The following is a 19662-nucleotide window of genomic DNA, read 5'->3' on the forward strand; positions in this document are numbered from 1 at the left end:
GAGCCCGATGGCCCCACGGAGCTGAAACGTAGCATTTCGCTGAAGGTCAGAGAAAACGGTACGTAATGCAAAAAAATCCGCCGGCGTTATCTTTAGAGTAAGACTAGCGGGTCGCCGTGAATGCCACTGCCCTGGTGTAGGACGGGTCTAATGCCAGGAGGCGGCCGAGCGTGAGGAGAACGGGAGGAATTCTAATCCGATCGGCGGAGGCGGCGCCTCCTCCTCCTCCTCCTCCTCCTCCTCCGTCCCCCGGCCTCCACGTGCGGAGGGCCGGGACGGTGACGGGACGCCGAATCGGCCCCGTCCGGCTGCTGCTCCTCCACCCCACCGCGGGCGACTGCAGGAGAGGCCCAGGGGGGAGGAGGAGGTGCAGGCGGGGGGGGACGTCACCTGGACGCGGAGGCGACGTGATGGAACAACCCTGCGCTGTTGTGCACTTCGCTTCAGAACCTCCGGAGAGTCCCAGGGAGAGAGGAAATTAAATTTGGCTGTGTATTGGTGGCAGGGGAAACCCAGTTAGGAGGAGCCCGTAGATGCATAGGCTCCAGGGAGGCACTTAATGAAAATGAAGACACTGCTCCTAACAGATTCGATTCGTCTGGCCTAACGCGACGACGCAGCGGTGTGGGGCTGCGCAGTCGGGCAACCAGGCCACAGGGTTGCAGGATCGCACCTGGGAAACGGCTGCAGTGCCCCTGAGTACAACATCAATCACAACAGCCGCTTGGATCATGCACAGAGTAAGCAGTATTAGTCAGTTCCCTTGTTTTCCCCCTCTTAATTTTTATCCCTATATTGGCATTGAGCTTCTTGAGGGTCAATGCCGCCCACACTGGTGGCTTGGAGCATTGAAGCTGAAGGGCATGCACTCAATTTTTTAACGCACTCATCTGCAAGACCACACAGTATGATCCCAGTACTGAATCCTTACCTACACTACACTTCAAGGACAAAAGCGACAGTGGACTCACAGGCATGGCTGGCTAATGACTTATCTGAGGCTGGAATCCGTGATTATAAGGTCAAGCGTGTGTTTGTGGCGAGTGCCTGTATCGAGTGAGCCACTTGGGAGCCCTAAGGGCTCCTTTTAATCAAATCAATTAAAATAATTCCTTTGGAACTTATTACTATATTAGAGGCATACTTAATTTCATGCATACTTGATAAAGCGTTGCATTCAGTGAATTTGATTCATTTGCTCCATTGATGGAATCTGCCTGCTTCAGCTTAGCACAAATAGATTCCCATTGAAATTAAATGTAAAAATAATCAACAAACTGGAAAATAATGGAGTGATCCTCAACTGGCAGCATAATCAGTTTAGCTGTGGAGATGGAGTTAAAGTTAAAGTTAATTTACCCCCTGGCCACAGGGTGGCCCATAAGAACAAAAGAGATATTTTCAGGACAGGTTTGGGGGATCTCTCCCTAGTTTGGGCATCTCTCCCTTGTTTTGGGGATTTTTTATTTGTTTGGGGGATCTCTCCCTTGTTTGGGGGATCTCTCCTTTGTTTGGGGGATCTCTTCCTTCTTTGGGGGATCTCTCCCTTGTTTGGGGAATCTCTTCCTTGTTTGAGGGATCTCTCCCTTGCTTGGGGGATGTCTCCCTTGTGTAGGGGACCTCTTCCTTGTTTGGGGGATCTCTCCCTTGTTTTCATTCATTTCTAGAAGTAGCATCAGAAGGCAGCTGCTTTAAGGTTGAGTTAAATGGCCACAGCAGCATTAGTGTGCGGCGTGTTTCATTAGCAAATGGCACTCAAGATGCTGCCATCGCTCTCTACAATAACACCTAACAATGCAATTAATGGTGTTACACACAGGCACGAGGGGTGTCTCCAGTGCATTGGAGAAGATTATAATTGTTCCAGTCTGGCTGCCACTGGGAATCTCCAGCAGACTCGCTCATTACTGGAGCCAGTGCTCGAGTCGGAGTGGGACTGCAATGACAACAGCTGCATCGGAGGCTTACCGGCGAGAATTAGCAGACTTTACTGGAGAGGAAGCAGGGACTGAGCCTCTGTGCCCCATCTTCAGCACAGTCCACAGAACAGGAAGCCAGGGCTCAAGGACACAAAGTCAGCTCAGGGACCCACAGCTTTTAGTGCTCTCCAGTATCCTTATATTTTTTTTACTAAAAAATTAATATATAAGTCCTTATCACAGATGTGTAAGGGTGAAGAATACCCCCATCTTTATCAAGGGCGCCAATAATTCTTGACCTAACTGCACCTCAAATGGTTCTTCACAGGGTTATAGAGATACTTCATAAGGGAAGATTACAGATTATTAAAAAAAACATCACAAAGGGGTAAAGAATCAGACTGAGACTGATACAATTCAAGAATAAGGTTGAAAATCTCCGCTCTGAAATGTTACATACAGATGAAAATAGAACATGCAGTACATGCGGCATTTTGTGAACATTCCTCATGTATTATGGATCTTACAACGTGGGTACATTACATACACAATGTGAGGCAATAGGAGTGTGACAAGGCAAAGCTTCCCTTACCGACAACATAGTTATCGTCTAGGGCAACAGGGTAAATGAAGGCTTCTGCTTGCAGTGAGGTGCAGGCCAGACAACATCCTGCCCCGCCTTGTCCTTTCACACAACACCACGCAGTTATGTACCATGGCGTGCAATGTAGCTTTATTCTCGACCCGGAGGAGAGGAGAAGAAATCCTGCCGGATGAGGTTGTAAAGTAAAGTCTTAATCTTTAATCAGTGCGCCTGGATCAGGGGCACTCATTCACGCACCAGCGATAATAAAATCTCTGAACTCTCTATCGGCGCGCCTCAGCGGCCCCCGCAGTCACAGATCACAGCCCGCGAGCCGGGCGCGGCGAACGACCCCGGTGAAATACGGTAAAGCGCCTCGCTTTCACCCCGCCCGCCGCACCGCCCGTTCGCTCGCTCGCCGGTCAGGCTTCACCTGAGCCCGCGCTGATGAAAGCGACGCCGTACGGGAGCCGCACGGACGCGTTCCACGGATCCCCGGTCTCTGCCTGTTTGATGCTCAAAATTCAAACGCCCCCCCCGTTCTCCGCAAACTCAAAATGCTCATTTATAGCCTGACAACAAAGTTCAGCACATTCGCAAAAAAAATGAGACATTTTCAGTGCCCGCAACAGGAACGCAGGAAATGCATATTGAAATCAAAACAATGGAAACAAGTGCTTCATATTTTCAGTTCATGCGAGAGCGTTTTTTTTAATTTTGGAATTTGCATTCTTTTTCTTTTCCTTCCAAATGAGAAAAACCATCTGTTTTCTCTAGGCTTCTCTGTCTTTGAAGTTTGCATGCCCTCGTATTTGCATGCCTGACAGTAGGGTGAGAACAGTTCACCAGGTATTAAAGAGTGTCCAAAAGGAAGACGGTGTGCAAGTGAGGAACTAAATATCCCCTGTGGGGTCATCAACACTGCGTAAGTACCCAGCGTTTCAGTGCCATGGAGGAGGATGCAGGGTTTTAATGAGGATTGGGAGACAGCTGCCTACCACACTGCGCCATTTAGGAGATCAAATCCAAAGTGCGGCAAGCGGCATTCAAGCACTGCTGCGGCGTAATTAGAAGGTTATTCATTGCTTTTGATTCGCGGTTCATGTTAAACGCTCGCAAATGAGTAATTCCTCAATTAAATAACGCGCGCGCAAAGGTGAACGTTATTAAACTGTGAATTCTTGTGTCAACAGTTTTCGTAAACGCACGCTTATTAAATGCAAATGGTGCTTTTGGGATGCCGCGTGCTCCCCTAACCTGTGGCAATCAAGGCGTCGCCGGTGGTTAGGGGAAGCACAGGCGAGCGACTCCGCGATCACACGTAACCCCACAATGGAGACATGTTTTGACAAGGCATGTAGAGCGGGGGCAGACAGATGGCTACGATTCAGGCGCTGTATGGGAGGAATGGACGCAGCGCGCTCCAATCTCAACGCTCGGTGATGAGCAGAAACCAAGGTAATCCAGGAATGCATTAATGTAGGAGCTTTACATCCCCAGTGTAAATGCCTTGCAGACAATGAGGTCATGATATCTAGCGTCTCTCCCATGTAATTCACAAGGTCATTAATGCAACCTTGATCCTTATTTCTGCCTTTTTCCTCTATTATTAACCCCAAGAATAGAGTAAAATGTCTAAACAGAGCGTATGAAATAGAATAGAATTCATTTTTGTGTACATTGAATATCAATGTACACGTATACTATTTAAACAGCATGACTTATTTGCTATGAAGGCACAACTGTCCACAGTGACAACAAACAGAGCAGAACAAAAGCGGTGTTTGCCAGTGCTGGGTTTGTATTGTATTTCAGGGTCTGTTCCTGCCATTGAGACGGAGGATCCTCGGGCGGCCTTGGGAGGAGACAATGCGCCGCGGGTCCTGTCAGGACACGGGCCGGGCGCTCTCACCTGTACGCGCGCGGCGCGTGGGACGCTCCGAGCCGCCACACACACACACACACTTATTTAAAGGCACCCTAATCCGGAGGAGCCGGGCCGCACCTTTTCGGGGCTGCTCTATTTGTTCCCCGCGCTCCCACCTTTCCGCCGCAGCTACAGGAGGAGGCAGCGGCAGAAAATCCTCCGACAATCCTCCTCTGACACAGTTGCCTAGCAACGCTAAAGCTTCGGGTCTCCAGCTGATGGCTGAGAACTGCAGAGGCAGGATTTATCATTGCTGAGGACTTTTATTTGATCTGGATAGATTAACGGCCTATGAGACGCTCCGCAACGCTTTCACTCCTTGCCCCCTCCCCCTTCCCCCCTCCCCCCCCCACCCCTCATTGCCAGGAGACGGAAGACGGAACAAAACAGCGCCCGTCCAGAGAGCAGCGGCGGCCGCTTGGCGGGCGGAGTTAGAGGAGCTGATTTCCAGCGGATAAGATGGCTCGTCTGATGAGCCATTGTGGGGCTAATTGGGAAGCGTAAAGCCCTCTGATTGTGGGGGAGGGAGGGGGGGGGAGCGGCAGGTGCGGCAGGTGTGTCTTGCGCGCGGACCTCGGCACAGAACTGCGCAGCTGCAGCACAAGCGCGTGTCACACCAACAAAGACACGAGGGAAGAGTCACAGACAACAGAGCAGCTGCTCTGATGGCACAATGTCAGCTTTTACTGTTAGGCTCATCAAAATGGAAACCATTCCAAATACATACGACATAGTATTTCTCTGCGTTATTTATTTGATAAATACACTGAACATGGTGTTAATAAAAAAGTGTCATAATTAGCTTGTGATTCTTTACTATCAGAAAAACATACACTATCAACAATTTTGGAAAGTAAACAAGGTCTCTTTTTGTATTATTGTCGTTACTATAAAAAAGAGAAGTCATCAGAATCGCTTGAGTCAGCAAAATCCAGTTCCGCTACATTGAGCCATCACCTATTGCCCTCTACCACAGCTGACAGAGGCAATTAAGGCTGAGGTTTATGCGGCACGTTCACTGATCAAAAAACCGTACGTTCCTTCCACCTGGTCATTAAAATGGGAGAGAAGTGGCCGCCTACGCTGGACACGCTCCCTCTGGCTTCACTTTGAGTTAACCTTGCACTGTGAACCAAAAAACCACTGTTTGTTTGGACAGAATGTACTGTCCAGACTGATTAGAGCAATAAAATCCATGGAATGGAACCCACTGCACGGTGTACAGGAAGAAGAAGCCGCCACCGTACTGCACACAACGAGGAGACAGTCGTGTTTATTGGGGTCCCCTGTGCTTAATCGTTCTGTCAGGTGAGAATTTACACATTTCTTTCCTATTACCGAGCAATAAACTTTATTTAATGAAACATGCATTCCTTGTCGGATCTTTCACAAAACCAAATTAGATTTTAAATTGAATCTGTTTCAGCATGGGAAAATACCGTCCTATCTAGTACAGCAATCTAGTACGGTTGCAGTCGCTGGTTAGCTTCATTCTGACAGGCTCGGTTAAAGCAATACGTTTTAATGCGAGGCTTTTGCATAAAGATCTGGCAGGCAGAATTTTGAATGTGAAAACAAGGCTGGATTTTGTGCAAGTTTACAACTGGTTGCAGGCATGTATCCATTAGGCAAAGTTTGCACTTGAGTACGTGCCACAGAAGTCCATACTGCATTTTCAAGTCTTGCAGCTCTTTCACTTTATCTTCCGCAAACAGCAACGTGGGCTGACTGTCACAAGCCCAAAGTTTGCTCTTGTTGATAACGCCATGGCAACACAGGGAACAGCATAGCTCTACTCCAGAGGCAGGGTGAACAGCACACGCCCCATTGGAGTCAACCGGGTTCAAACTTTGCATTTAAAAAAGAAAAAAAACAACTATTTATGGAATGAAACTAGTAGGACAGTGTATTACTGCGCAGAAAACTTCTGCAAAAACTGCATCAGCATTTTTAAATGCATTTCCACGCATTCTTCCTCCTTTGTATGTTGTTTGTAAAAGGATTTTAAAAAAGAACTATGAAACATTTAGATATGTTTTGCCGAGGAACTGAACTGATATGCATGACCTTTTTCAAAGGATACACAACTGTAATTTGTGAAGCGCATTCTCGTTTAAGCCTAAATAAATTCAATAATCCTCACATTAACTCCAATATCAGTAATAAACGGTTAATGGGGGTCATGTCTCTTATAACGATGAAACTGCGCCTCCGCTGTCACCACAACTTCTGCACATTCACAGTAGCGTGCTGTCCTCATTCCCCAAGATATTCTCCAGAACGACCACCAGCACAGCTCACTTCTACCGCAGTCCAAACATGGCAGACTCCAGTCTTCAACCAGTTTGCCAGAATCCATTTGGAACCATGTTCAGCTCTGCAGCTGGACTGTGCCACTTGTCACTTGGCTCAGGTCTTCGAACCTGCACCCACAGAGCCAAGGAGGAAACGAGACCTCTCCTTCACTTTGTGGGAAGTTGCATATTCTGACACCGTGCAGACCTGACACAGACTCTCCAGGCTAACATCTGACTGGTTCACCACATTCAGACACAGCCAATCAATGATCATAGCAAAAATATGAGCTATCGCATTGCCTCTATTCAATTTCCGCTGAGGAACCTGCTGAACCCCCCTGAAAGGCTTTCAAAATATGATTTTAAAAAAGCATACTGGTAAATGCTAGACACAGTTAATATTATTACTTTCTGACTTTACTCATGAAGTGTGTACTCATTTTTCTCATTAAACGAATAACAGGCAAATTGTCTAAGGTCATTAGAAGCATCTCAAAGTCATTCTGCCCTCCAATGGCTAGTATTTGACAGGAGCTGCCAAAAAATACTCTCAGAGTGAGAAATGATACTACTATGATTAGATCTCCCACCTTGGGGAAGCTGCTGATGCAGAGATATTCCTTTTTTTTTTTTTTTTAAAGCAGGAACTGGGGGATGGTAAGTGAAGACCAAGAGAACTGACAACCTGGATGTTTCCACCAGTGCACGCACATCAAAGGAGCCTGTTTTCGGTCTGGTGTCCTAACTACATACAGAACGCTCCTATCTGTTCCATGTCAATCACAAGCACGCCATTCCTCCTCTGGCCGAGGCAAACATCTCAGCTCATCTAGCATGGGATCTAAAAGCGAGTAGAGCCTATGTCTGTAGGCAGCCTAAATTCTTAGGGAGTGAATCTGGATTTTAATAAGACCCAGTAATCTGGTGGTGCAGGGGTGGGGGTGGGGGGTGTTAATCTAACCATATGAAGCTTTGTCCTTAAGTTCCAGTGTAAAGTTAAGCAAGTATTACATTTTTCGATTGTTATACAACTTCTCTCTTTAAAATGAACTGAACTTATGATTACGTATTATAATAATATAGAGAAATCTAATACTAGCTAATTTAACTTACTACTTGAAGATAAGGACAAAGCGCCACTGTGATGGACTGAAACCTACTCCCCAGGTTTTCCTCAGTGAGATCACTAAAAGCCATCAGCTTGCTACTTTCATCCAAAGAGCTGCATACACTTTACTGGCGCTGGTCTTGACCCGGTGACCTCTCCCTGTACAGCGATCCCTCTGTGGTCACTCATAAGAGCACAACAGTGAAGCAGCAAAGCGGAGGTGTTTCAAAATAAGGAGAGAAACTGACACAGCACTCAAGCACGCGTGTACCTGAGCGCATGCAGGTCAAAGGGGAGAAGCTGATCAGATGCTCTCGAAACCATTGAGAATCAAGTCCGCATTCCCCTAAGGACCGCACATTGCGTCTCTTTCATTTCAAAGTTTCAAATAATTGCATTATGCACTTGACGGTAACAAAAGGGCCGAGCGTAACGTAACCCTCGTCAAAGCCGGCCTCTTCCAACCCCGCTTAATGACGGCTACGCCGGTGCGCTACGCTCTCTCCATTACTAAAGCTACTTCTCTCCTCTGGTCTGATTAGCTTATTCATGGGTCTAAGTTCTGGGTGCTTTTGAAAATGGTCCTTCTGCTGCGGCAAATGAACAGTTATCGAGTGAATGGAGGTCAAGTGGACCAAGGGCACTCCACTAAGTAACACTGAAGAAACAAACTATTATCCGCGGCCCTGAGAAGAATTAAACCCCACTTTGTAAAGGGCCGCTGAAGAGGCAGAGTTCTGGAATGCCTGTGTGGTGGCAGCGATGGACGATTTGCACATTAAAAGGAAAATATGCAACACAGCTTTGAGGATGCCAACAGCAAGCTGCTAAATAAGTGAAACCGACTCCAAAACAGAAGACTCAATGTTCTCTGTGGTAAACTACAACCTTCCCAGCCACGTCCTTGAGCGCTTTATCAATGTACCAACCATTCAGGATTCCAACAAAGCATAAATAAACGTCAGAGAACTTAAAAGCTTCAGTCATTTCCTGAAAACACTGCTCTCTTCACCTTTTGTCAGTTAAAGAGAACACCCTGCAACCTGCAGCCCTTATTGTGCCTGGAATAATGGCCGCAGGTTGCAGGAGTCTATGGGAGGTACTCGAGCTCTGCTTTTTACTTATTCCTCATTTTTGAATGAATACAGCCGTTCGGATTCTCATTACAGTTCAGCTGTCTTCTCTTCGACAGAGCAAAACGAAAGCAGCATCTATGAGATATGACACTGATAACAGGCCAGGAAAAGGGGCTGGAAATGACTGGAGTCTCCTGAGTTCTCAGAACTCGAGATACACCCAGGGAAAAAGTACGCTTCTCAATTTGCTGGTTTAGGCAAACACTGAAACCTTCACCCCTTGAGGGAATTTCGTGAAGTCAGCATTCACTTCAGGATGTCTACTGGAAGCTCAGCTTGAATGGCATGACAGCTTCAAGACAAAACAACTTACTTGCACATGCGTTTCCCTTCCCCAACCTCCCTGTTTGATGACACCTTTTGAAATTGTTCAGACTGGAGTATTAAAGACCTGGAATTTCTATCATCAAAAAAAACCTGAGATCATTAAGAATGGATCACAACAAAAAGATTAAAACAGTTTCAGATCTCTTTTTTTTTTTTTAACAGACACACATCAAATTAAATGTGGGCCCGTTGGCGACTGGTGTGTGCGTCCGTGCGCCTTTGCGATGACGTAACAGCCCTCTGGCCTGTCCTCGGTGAGCTTCAGGATTTTAGCAGGGCAGTGAGAAGCCCAGTCCAGCGGCCTGGCTGTGTGGTGCTAAATGCCCTTGTTGCATGAAGAGCAGAGGACAATGGGATGAGTGGGAACAATATCCCCATGTCCAAACATTCTCCAGCCCGGGCCCCAGAACCCACCAGACCTTATAAGCCGACAGCCGATTCACTGCCCCCTGATCTTTTAACATGAACGCCTCTTCCAAGAAAAGCGCAAGATAAATGAATATGAAACGAAACCACAAAAACAAGACGCAGGCAAAGAACGTTCTCAGTGGTTTCACAGTGCCTTCAAATGGAACTTGTAAAATTGGTATTGTTGTTGTCTAACACTGAGGGAAGCTTTTTCCTTTTTTTGAGGGAACACAGCGTACCTTCCATTATGTTACTACTATGACATCACCCTTAACTACAGTACGATCATGTCCTCCCTGACCGGAGGTGTGGGTTGTACTCATTAGTTGTTTTATCCAACAGAGACTGTTACGGCTGTCTTGCTGCTGGTCTTCCCAGTCGCATAGCCTTTTCTCCTGTATTTTAAAGAGAGCTCACATGCCACTGGAGAGACCTGAGAGGGTACTTATCTCTCTAAAGCCTAGCGCCGGTCTCAGCGTTTCATTTTCTCTGCAGGACCCACAAGTGTTTACATCATACGTGAAGTTATTTTTTCCTCTCGGTTTGCCAGAGAGCAGACCCATGCGCGGTAGGGAGAGAGGTAGGGGAGCAGGGTAGGGGAACAGAAAAGAAGGTAAAAGTAAAAGGAGTGGCGCAAGTGATTTATTCTGCTGTGCTAAATTCCTGTCTGGCCTACAAAAGGACAGAACATTACTCCCTTTATCCAGGTAGAGAAGCAGGGCTTCAGTTCTGCTCTGAGAGTAACTGCTCAGACTAAAGATGTGCTTCCCAGATGCAAAACAGGCAGGGGTTTGTCATTTAGTTGGCAAGTGAGATAAGCTAAGTTATTCCAGACATTCAACTGGCAGCGTAATCTTTGGGGGGAAGGCTATTAAGATATGCTTGTTTTTCCTTTGGTATTGAGTTCACAGTGAATTCTTACTTCGTGTTCTTTTGATTGAAGGACTGGCGCTTCAGTAGAGCAATGTTTGCAGTCGTTGTGGCACACTGTACCGCGTCCAAAAGACTGGCGGGGTAACAAACACAAGATACGATGGTCCTCTTGCCTGACATCTGAGCAGAATGCTGTCAGCGATCAGCGCAGCTGCTGTGAAAATCGCGTCTGAAAACATTCCTCTCCTCCTATCCCATCATGCATATTTACAATCATTCAACATCAGGTGCTTTGGCCCTTTTCTTTTTTACATCTGATGTTTTGACACGTTTTTTCCGCTCCACTGCCCTCTCCTCTTTATTTATGCTTTCGTGTTTAATTTTCATAAGGGGAGGAGGAGCAATCCTGGATGGCGACAAGCCATTGGCTGTTGTTACGAATTATCAGAGAGACAAAGAAGATAAGCCCGGCTGCCAAGACCCGCACACTCCAATGGTTCAAAATAAAGAGAGGTTTGACCTCCTCGATGTCTGATTTCACCTTCCTTCCCTGGCAGCCCACTGCAATGCACACCATTATATCCAAGGACAAAAATTACTCCTGCTACTGGCACATATGAATAAAGCAGAAAAAACACGCAAATAAAAGTGTAATCATATTTTACCACACTGCTTTTAAGATTTCAAAATTCAAATATCATTTTGCAATTCAGTGCTGTGAAGTTGCACAGTTCAGCATAGTAACAACAACAACCATGCACATTTACAGGCATAGAAAATCTTCAACAGTCCCATTCTGGTGATAAATGCATGTGATACTTGCATATGACAGGTATCAAAGAGATACAGTATGACAATGCACACAACGTGGAGATGGTAGATGATACTACTTACAAACAGATCAGTCTTCACTTTGCCTGTATGGTGTGATGGACAGCAACAGCAGGAAATTGATGAGCTGACATGCACCAATAAAACGGCAGGTTGAGAGAAAAGCCATTCTCTCCTACCATTGTCCGGGTCAAAATAAGCAATCCACGGTATGTCCTTTTACTTTAAAGAAAACAAGAGGCTGACACATTTCCTGCCAACAGGCCCTTCCTCAGATAACAGAACACTCCCGTCAACAGGAAATCCTTTCACTGAGAACACACTGCCACACTTAGAGCTGTGAACAACTTCACCTCCCTCTCCGAAACCCGCAGTCCTGTCAAACGTGGCGCTCCCCCTTCTAAAAAGCAGTCAGAGACTACTTGCTGTGTGCAGCTTGAAAACAAATGGCAAAAAAGACAGAGAGAGAGGGAGAGAGAGGGGGGGGAGAGAAAGAGAGGAAAAGCAAGGGCACTCGGAGTGTGATGGCTCACATGCCTCTGACAAAAACAGCAGCATTGACCAGGAGACCTTGAAATGTTCTTGGTTAAAGAAACTGCCTTTTTAAGAGCCCCTACAATGCTCCCGAAATCAATTAGCAGCTGGCCGTATCTGTATTACAAACAGACTGCCGTGACATCAGCTCACAGAAATAGCCAGTGTCACCCAAGCCTCAGCTCCCCAGACTGATGGACACCATTACCAATGACCGGAGACAGAACAGCGTTCCTACCAGGGACACGCGAGCGGCATTTCGCTGCTGTACGGCCGGGTGTCACTGTCTAGGGCATCCCAGCAACTCCACGCACAAAAATAAAAACACTCATTTTAAACAGACAAAGTCAGCATGGCCAGCACCGCTTACCCCGGTTTCACTCGCTCCAGAACGTGCAGGAGGCAAAACAGCAGCTCGCATCAGAGTACAATTAATGAAAAAAACTAAAACAGGAGAGAAAAAAAAGTTTTCTGTTTTTTTTTTTTTTTCCAAAAGGCACAGCAAACTCACGGCAAGTGCAAGGACACATTTGAAGTACGTAGCGAGAGAGCGCCTGGGTCGACCTTCATGAGGCTGGCTGCTGTGCTGTACTGAATCTGCAGCTGCTAATGGGAGAACTGGCAGGAGAGAACACTTTCTGCAGGCTTCTGTGATGACATGCAGACGTTTTTTGAGAAAGGGGGGCTTATCTTTGTCTCTATGGTAACTGTGTCTCTGGGTGGTTATTAGAAACCCTGAACTTCCTGTGCTTCGGCTGAGCAGCCAATCAGAGGCCGTGTTTTCATAGGCGTAGAGAACTCATGCTATAGGCACCTCACGGTGGCCACATGAGGGGGCCCTTGGAAACAGAGGGTTGTAGGAAACTTACTGGTAGAGAGACAACTGCAGCCTTCACAGTGAAGAGAGACAAGGCTGTGAATTCGGTGTATGGATTCTATTATGTTTCATATTTCCATTCAATTAAATATATATATAACTCATGCAAGAAAATGTTCACATCTCTTTGAGAGCTGTGTTCATAAATAATGTTGTGCTACTCTGTCTGTAGTGCCGTCTGTGTAGGACTTCTAATGGTAGCATTCTGTTAGCAGTAATGCTGTGCAAACATTTTCTCTCAGCGTAAATATATGAGCTGCAAATCAGGGTTACATTTTCTCTCGCAATGTCTCAAGAAAAGAACAACGAGGAGAGTTATAACAACTGTGCAGATTCATGAAAAAATCATGGGACCTCATGGGAACACATCCTCAGCATCTGTTATCCCTGGAATTAACTGCAACATTACGGTTTAGAGAACTGGAAAGACACACTGCCACGATGACGAGCACAGGGAACAGAGAGACATTTTTGCATGTCAGTGTCCATAATGATATTTTCGAATGATATTTTTGCTGTCTGGTCAATACATCCTCACATTCCAGTACAGCTGCTAGAAAATGAATCTGCGAGGTACAGCCCAGGCACAAAAACTTCTCACTGTCTCGCACACAAACAAGCATCGCAAAACTCAAATCACCAAGCAGGACGAGAGAAAGCGCAGCTGAATGAGGGCTATTCTGCCAGCTCTCTTTCTTTCAGACGCGGCTCCCTCTGAATGTGTTGAGATGAAATGTGAATTTCTCACTGAACGGCGCTTTGTCTCGCTACAATGGGAACACTTGAAGTCCGACTGTGTCTCCGGGGAATCGCTACGGACCCATTTTTTCCCTGGACTGCATGTACATAAAATTATCCCCACCAACAAGCTGACACCCCTGCGCTAGGGAGCAGCCAAGCCCTGCCTGCAGTTACTGTGGGAGAAACAGCTTGGGCAGAAGCCGTTCCCAGATAACACCCGCAGATTGAAATGCACAAACAACAGACACACACATACATGCACACACACACACACACACACACACACATGCAAACAAACAACAGTTTTGCCAGCTTTGTCCCTGCACAGCATAGTTAAGAACTGCAAAACAAAACTCAATTATTATTTTCCCACAACTGTCTCACTACCAGACAAAAAAGTCCTCCCCGATTCTTTAATCTAGCCAAACACACTTTTTCTGGTTGCCTCCAGCATGCATCCCACTGCTGCTACGCATTTAATCAGATCTGCCTCATGGACTTGTTTTCCATTAACTAGGCACACTCTTATTTGCGTTGCTGCCCTTAATTTAAAGCTGCAGCTGTTTAAAGAACTCGGTAGAAGTTCTTTTCACGGACCTTAATGGCTAACTAACCGCGAAAGAAGCGTGTATCCTTCGGGGGGAAAGAGCCACTTCATCATTTCAAGAAGACATCTCTTGTTAGACATTAAATGACCTGCAAGCATTCTACCTCTCATAGTTTGCATGTTTCACATACTGTATAGCGACTGCTTGAACCCCACAGTCAAGCACTCTTTGCGTTACAATTCAGCTTTGACAAGAGCCACCCCAACCTGTCCTTATATATCATTATGTGCAGGTACCATTTGTCCTGCATGCAATGCACTTGCAGCAAGACTCCACCACCCACTGATCACTCATGACTCCAGACACTGGGAGAACCTAAGATTATAGCAAGCATTAACAATCGTATAGTAACCTTTTAATCCTGATCTTCTCCAGATAGCCTCGTCCGCATGAGCTTCAGCCCCAGCTCCAAATTTTTAAATCCCTCTGGTTAATCCTTCCATGCTGCTTAGATTCGATATTTTTGCAGTGACCACAGTGGCTACAACATTCACTTAGCTCCTCTCTTTCCCTCTCCCTCTCTCTCTCTCTCTCTCTCTTTCGCTCTTTCTCTCTCTCACTCACTCTCTCTCACTCGCTCTCTCACTCTCTCGCTTTCCCTCCCTCTTCTCAGCTCTTTCACTGTGCGATGGAACTGAGCGAGCCCGTCAAGGAAGACAGCAACTTGCTGGGTCCTAGTGTCTCCCGTGTTAACTGAAAGAATGTCATTGTTCCTCCATGTTCCCTCTGAGGAACCTTCTACAGACATTAGCAAGTTCTAGGAGAAAGCATGTGTAAATGAACAGCTAAAATCATTTCCAAAGTCTGTAGTCCATAGTTATTCCATTAATATTTAACCCTTTCAGCGTTCAACAAAAGCATAATGACATTTGTAAGATTTACTGCGAAACAGAACACCTTGTTTTAATCCTAATCTGTAAACCTGGAGTGACATTGCAGTTATATGTAAATATATGCAAGTAAGTACAAGAAATGAAGAATGTTCACTGAAGAATGAGAATATGCCAAAACCAAGTTTCAAAAAAATTTTGGAAATTCAATCTATCAGGACAGCCAACAGCACACAATTAAATGACCAAATGAACATAGTGCTAAAGGGTGTAGAGGTGTACAAGCCTAGAATTTTTGTGATGAATTATGGAAGCTCGTATCATCACATAAAATCCGGCATGATGTAGGAAGCATTGCAGCTCCTATAAATTGCAGCGCAGTTTCTAATGTTTTACATGTTTTGACATTTACTGCTCAAGATTTCATTCCTCATTTAAATACCAAGTGCACTAAAATGCAATCTTTCTGCAAGTGATGGCCAGAGACAATAATCAATTTAATTATCACTTTTTGCTCGTAACATAAAAGACTCAACCAAAATTACTTCGTTGAGCAATAAAAATGATCACTACACCATTAGGTTGACCAGTTTCTCGATCCTAGTGGAGTATTGCGCATGCTGGCTTTAATTCCAGCTAGGCTCAAGATAATCATTTTTTAATTGAAAACGGATCTAGATTTGACATCGTATGGCAGTATCTTTTAAGCCATGGTGGAATAAATATGCAGTTAGAGGAATACTTCTGCTAAGATGATAAAAGCAGTAGTGATTCTTATTTCCAGCATCTACTGCTCATAAACATTTAGGCCAGTAGTCTTAGTTAATTAGGCTTAATGAATTGTTTTGTTTAGTGCCCAAAACTATTAATCAGTTGAACGACTAATTAATGACTATAAATTTCCCTGAATGGAATCTGCATTTCTAATCTAGCCTATTAAATATTATTTCAGATATCAGATATAAGCTCAGGTCCATGAACACATTTCCTTCCACAGATGACTGAAAGCACTGAACTGCCTCCTGACCTCCATTCAGGTCAGCAGTCAAGTCACTGCTCAGTCAGTCCTGACTCAGCCCATTAGAAATAATAGAACTAAGATGCAGTGATCCACCATGACAAGGATAGAAAAACACTGATGCGGACAAAATAATAGACTTATCACAATAAAATGCGAAAAGGCTCTGACCGCTGACCTCTGCTGCGTCAGGTACATCATAATCCCTTGGCATGATCCTTAGAGAGGGACAGGTTCACGCAGGGACATGTGAAGCTGACCCACTTAAAAATGAATCAGGTCCGTATTTTGCAAGCAGCACCACCAAGCGGGGTGAGACCAAGAAAGCTCTTCCAGTGACGGCCACATCCTAGATGGGTAAAAAGGCTAAAAGCTGAAGACTGAGACTGGAAGCCCAACCCAACCGGCAGCTGGTTCAACATCTTGAGTGACATCCCTGGAGGTTCGGTCGGTGGCAGCGTGAGCAGCATTATCCTTAGCTGTGACAGTTGCATACAGCGCGCGTCCAGAGAAAAGCACGGTTCGCGTCCCCCTGCTCCCTGCGGCCACAGGCTTTCAGCTCCCAGGGGCTCGCCGGCTGCTCCGCAGGGGCCCCCAGCTTCACAAACAGGTGGCTCATCTGAAAATAGTGATTTTCAGAGGCACGCACAGCACACTCAGGCAAGAGTTTCAAAGTCATGCTCCACTGGGGACCAGAACAACTGCTCCTCACTCCAAAGGGTGATGTCACATACCTGGGTAATAATAGTATACGAAACCTATAAAGCTGCAAGACAGGAGATTATTTGTGGGGCCTGGTATTGTTAAATCCACTCTGTTATATCTACAGCAAACCATTTGTTCAAAATATGACACAAACCTTATTTCCAAACATTCCTCAGACAGATGCCTTTGGGGATATCCTTTGAACAAAACAGAGGTCATTTTATTCCTTAACTTCAATAAGAGCTCCCCATTTCATTCATCCCGACATAAAGTCTATGAATCACAGACTGCAGGACAAAGTACAGACCATTTTTAACATTTTTAAACTTTTAGGAACTCTTCTCAAGTATATAAATTGATTTGAAGGAAACTGGAAGCCTGTGTGGTAGAGTCTGCAGGGTTATGAACTCTGCCCTTAATCTGACCCCCCATATGGTCAGGGGTTTTATAGATTATATACATATTGTACTGAGACACACATTTTCAGAACTATGTTGATATCTTTGACATCTGCACTTAAAAATATTCATACAATCAAAACACTGCTGTGCTTTTGTCCACTGGCTCAGCTCACCTGTGAAACCTGCCTTGACCTCCACCGGATTGATCAGCAGTTCGGCGCTCGGCACAGATCAACAGTAATCCTGTCGCCAGGCCAGAGCCCCACGCCGACTCTCCACACATCTGCAAGGCGGGGACGGCCCAGATGCTGCAGCCCATCCAGACCGCGATGTGCGCGGGAGAAATTCGGATCTCTAAGCCTTTCAAGCCTCCGGCTACGCAATCCGCCCGAGGGCTGGGCCCCGCCTCTCTCAGCCGGGAGGCCTGTCAGCCCTCTGAGCCGTTTCCGTCAGCTCTGTCCGGCTGAAGAAGGGAGGCAGTTAGGCAGAGCTGGGGCGAGGAGCCGGCGGCGTGCGGATCTCTCCCTTTGTGAAGTGACAGGGAGAAACAGGCCTCTCTCTGTCAGGCACCCCACTAGCCATCATGAGTCAACTGCTCTCCCCCCCCACGTCTGTGGAACACGGGCTTGAGAGACAGCACTGATATTTTTATACACTTAAATCTGCCCCTGGTACGCTCACTTTTAACTTGTTTACGCTTCAAGTGGGGGGTACTGAAGAGCGACTGAGAGTAAGTGGCAAGTGTGAACTGGGGAAAGAAGCAGAGCACTTCAGCTCATTCAGAAATGATCTGCCATCTCCGGTTTGAGTTTGAGGAGCACCTAAATGACTACTCAGACTCTCATGAATAGGGTAATCCAGGAAATAACACATTCAAAAGAGTGTGGTGTGGGAGATTCTTCAGAGATCAAATAACACCATGCACTTAAATATACTGCCTGTGATAATTCTGTGAACATGTGCGTACATGCACGTACACACACACACACACACACACACACAAACACACACATAATCACAAAATATTTGCGATGCCAAAAATGTAAAGTAATTTTCTTTGAGGAATTGTAACAGTATAAATTTTTTTTTTAATTCTTATTTTCTGAACATACATATAGCTCATTACCTGCATTGTCTATTTTATACAGCCTTCTTTGCTTATCTTCGTCAATGTGTGTACAATTTTGAAGTCCTCTGTATATACATGATACATAGATAGACATATATAATATATGCATATTTGTATGTATAGAGTGATTTTGTACAATTTGTTGCTGACTTACATATAGACCAAATACCACAATACTATTAGTAATCAATCATTTTTAGACATCCAATAATATATAATAATTCAAATAGAAGAATACATATATTGTAGAATTTCGTATTCTAACCCTTGTCTTCTGTTAACTTATTAGCACCTGTACACCTGTTAGCCTTGGTCAAATATACTGAGAATATTACTGGGATTTTAAAGCAATACAGAAATAAAATGTATGCAAAATACTCAAAATATGTTATCTTTACCTCAATTCCAAACAATATAAACAATATATATGATTAATGGTTGCAATTTACCTCTGCAAGATCACATTTAACAATGAAAGTTTCATTCATTTTTTGTGATAAAGATGTGATTTATATTTTTTAAATCCACTGTATAGCATGGTGGGCATAAATCATGTTTATCTGTGAAAAATCTAAATGAAACAAGGTTTTCATACAGTAGAGTATTGTTATTCATTGTTTTGAACTGACATTCTCAATTATTTTTAATCTTATTATATTCAAAGAAACCAAATAGGCAAAAAGATATGATATGTATATATAAAAGCAAATACAGATGATGAACACTGAAATGCATCTCTCAAAAGTGTCATTCCTCTTTTGCTAACGCTTCAATTTGACCCAACCCTAACAGAAGGCTTAAAGAAAAGGATTATCCAGCTCATACATTTCACTTGGAAATACAGCACCCAGCAACTGGCCAATGTTCATAACATGTGTTGCCCACCTGTTTTTTTCCCCAATTGCTCCCTCATAAATTTCCTATAATTTCTTCAGGTTTCTTGAGCTGGTTATTCCATCGGTAGTCGGCTTAGGGTTGACCTCATTGTGTAGAGAACACATGTTCCCCTTAGGGGTCCATGGATCTGAGTGATCAATTTACTTGATATTTAATTATGCAAAGTTTATACTTATGAAAGGATGGTACATGTTTTTACATAGTATTTCTCAGCACGACACATTTTACTTATTCCCTGCAAACTACATACTAATACCTCCTATCATTTCCTTACATATGAAGACAGCATCTCCATATGATTAAATACACTGAAGTAAAAACCATCATAAATGGTTTGCCATGAAAATGAGCACCAGCTCATATCAAAGGAAGACTTATTTCTAAACAAAAATGAGAATCCTCTTCAGCCTTCTATCCCTCCTCTCATGTCAAAAGAATGGCTGTATTTATGTAGATAAAGAAACATGCTCTACCTCTGCCAGTTTCCATTTGTTTGAAGATGGACTGAATTCC

At 44.9% G+C, this 19662-nt stretch overlaps 1 protein-coding gene and 1 long non-coding RNA gene across 9 annotated transcripts in view; both read right to left on the reverse strand.

Moving 5' to 3' along the window:
• foxn3 (forkhead box N3) overlaps positions 1-19662 on the reverse strand; it is a 79171-nt gene that overhangs the window by 56187 nt on the left and 3322 nt on the right. For 2 of the 8 annotated variants that reach the window (XM_064322976.1, XM_064322949.1), the window contains exon 1: positions 14522-14765. The exons of 1 other annotated variant lie outside the window; for it this stretch is intronic. The gene's annotated coding sequence lies outside the window, so the exon portion shown is untranslated. Of the gene's footprint in view, positions 1-11472; positions 11740-12313; positions 12617-14521; positions 14766-19662 lie in introns of those variants that run through there. 5 more of the 8 variants (XM_064323015.1, XM_064322995.1, XM_064322967.1 and 2 more) reach the window with 5 other exon arrangements.
• Positions 15464-17644, reverse strand: LOC135241737 (uncharacterized). Its single transcript, XR_010326101.1, has 3 exons — positions 17297-17644; positions 16877-16919; positions 15464-16636 (listed from the first exon to the last, which is right to left on the reverse strand). It is a non-coding gene; the product is annotated as an uncharacterized LOC135241737 (long non-coding RNA).

Source organism: Anguilla rostrata, chromosome 1 (genome assembly GCF_018555375.3).
Source record: "Anguilla rostrata isolate EN2019 chromosome 1, ASM1855537v3, whole genome shotgun sequence".
Lineage (NCBI taxonomy): Eukaryota > Metazoa > Chordata > Actinopteri > Anguilliformes > Anguillidae > Anguilla > Anguilla rostrata.